The following is a 2,769-nucleotide window of genomic DNA, read 5'->3' as shown; positions in this document are numbered from 1 at the left end:
TCCTGTGCCTTCCTGCTCTTGGGTGTGGGGGGCCTCTGCGGCGGCCCCGCGTGCCCCGGTCTGGGTGCTCGGCGGGATTGCCCGGCGAGCGGTCTCTCTCCACGGCTCCATGGCGGGTGCTGGGGGATCTTGGCTGCAGCTGCTGCCCCGGCGGGGGGTCTTGGCGTGGGGATGGCCGGGCACTCTCCCCCTGAGTACATTCCATCACCATCCACCTCAGTGAAACATAAACACTCACCTGAGCACAGGTATCAGCTCACCTTAGCACTAACCGTTTGTGTGACAGAATGAAAGTCTTTATCTGAATGGGTTTGTATGATGGAGTGTGTGAGCTGCTGTTATAGTAGAATTGAGTACATTATGTTTAGTTTAAACTTGGAGACTATTTTGGCCAACAAGTGTGTGAGTAACTATAGAGTGTGTGTGCAGACAGGCCCCGCCCATTCTAGTTTGTTACTTTGTTGCTTCACTCTGTTGCCACCCCCCCCACCCCCTTCTTTTTTTTCCCGTCCGGTCCAACAACAAATAAAAAAATAAATAAATAAAATAAAACATAATCAATATAAATAAAGTTTAGCATTAAATACAACAGGGGTTTATACTCAATAAATCCCTGTTGTGACAGTAAAATCTGCCCAACACTAGAAGCTCTCAGCCCACATCTGTTGGCTCAGCTGTTGGACAGAACAAGTTTAAAAAAAAAAAAGTTTAGCCTAAATTACAAGAGGGGTTATTCAGATGTATATACCTTGTTTGTCACAAGATTCATAACTCCTATTGTAACAGTAAATGATGTCCAACACAAGAAGCATTCAGCTCTTATCTGTCTGCTCAGCTGCTGGACAGGACAGGTAATAAATACATAAAAAACTAAATAAATATGAAGGTTTCAAACTTTCAGAGGGAAGTCTGGGAATCTTTGCTCAGACTGCTGGCCCTCAGCCCGGTCCAGGATGAGAGGAAGAAGATGATGGATCGACTGTCATATCAAATAGATTCAACTAACTGAGTTAGAGTGCCTAATAAAAACTAACTATTAACAATCAACATCATTTTTTGGAAAAATAAGCCAGTAGAAAACTGTTGAACCATTTGTTTGTTTTTGGGGGGGATTTCAAAGGACTAAAATGTTCTTGGAGCATAAATATTTTTTTATGTAGGCTGAGCTCTACATTGTAATTGGATGGTTTTTACTTTTCTTCATTAGAGCCAATTCTAATGGTTTCCAACCATTGCCTGTCCTCATTGGCTGAAACGGCTTCAGTGCAGCCATGAGTCTCTGACATGGATGTGAGGAAAGTTGGCTCCACTCCTCCATGCTGGGAGATCTTTGAGGGATGTCCTGCATGTAGCTCCTGTTTCAGTCAGTATGTCGATGGGACTGAGATCCGGGCTTTGACTCTGACATTCCAGCTGTTGGATTTATTGTTTGGATTGATATTTGCTCCAAAAGGTTTAAGCAGTTTAAAATGTTTCTCTTTTTGGTTTTAAACTTTAGGCTACAGCGCTCAACTTCTCATGTCTTAAAGTCAAATATTCTGCAGGACACTGTAGGGAATCAAACCCCAACCTGCTAAACCAGGCATACCGTTACCAGTGCCTTTAGTCTTTGGGCTGTACAGAAAGGTGAAGCCAAACTGCCGTTCAACTTTATACCTGTGATGTTTGGTCTACTTTTGTACCCATGAACAATGTTTAACATCCGGATGCTACTGTGTTTCTGCAGCAGACCAAGACCAAGCCCTTCCTCCTCGTTCAGAGCATACCTGGTGACTGGACAGACCTACAGCTGAAAGGTGGATGTCCACTGTTTGTCCAATCTGGCCAGTCTTAGAGCTTCTGTTCTTAAGGTAAGCAGCAGAAAGTGTCTCCATCTGGTGGTGTTAGACGGTAGTGCACCCTTCTTAGCTCTCCCTCATTGATCTGCACAGATATCCGTCTGCTGGCCAACCTGAAGGAGATGTGGGTGTGTGTGTGTTAGGGAGGAGAAAATGAGAGCGTGCGCGTGCACGTCACAGCCGCGCACATTGGGGGAGGTGCTCAGTTGTTCTGGAGTTGTCATGAGTTAGGGTTTTTGCATGGTGCTCCAAAGTAGATCAATTTGTGGTTGTTTTTATTGTGTATTGTGTTTTGGGGTTTGTTGGTTACATTTTGTCACTTGAGTTTATTTTTTGATGAAATTATCCTAAAATAGTAAAATACATTTGTTTTTAACCACTCTTGACATGACACTAATTTAAGAGACCTTCTGTGTTTTACCAATCCTGCAAAATGCACGCATGTCAGATGACAGTAAAATGAGGATTAAATCTGTTATCAGAACTGTTTCTTATTAGATGAAGTTTAAAGCACATGTTCTAATCTTCTGCTACACAGCCGAACCCGTAGTTTCTGTTCAGATGCAAAGTTCTTGATGAGAGAATTGCATCATAATAAGTGACAGTACATTTACTGCTTTAGGAGATCTCTTTGACACTGAATTTTATTTTGAAATGACCTTACATCAACATTGTTATATGGCCGGTTGGATAACATAATCTGTTATAGTTTCATTATTGAGAATATTAAAACTTAAATGTTATGATTGATTGGCTTATGACCACAGAATGTTGTGTTTTTATAAAGAACGTAGTGAGATTTTGCAGCTCAGTTCTATCTGTAAGAAACTGAACCACATGGTTCTGTTCGAGGCTGCAGACCTCTGGTTTACCTATTGCATTAAAAACAAAATACACATATACTTTATACATGTACATGCTGTATAAGCTG

Source organism: Oryzias melastigma, linkage group LG6, assembly GCF_002922805.2.
Source record: "Oryzias melastigma strain HK-1 linkage group LG6, ASM292280v2, whole genome shotgun sequence".
In the NCBI taxonomy this organism is placed as follows: Eukaryota; Metazoa; Chordata; class Actinopteri; order Beloniformes; family Adrianichthyidae; genus Oryzias; species Oryzias melastigma.
Note: the sequence above shows the minus strand (reverse complement) of the source record.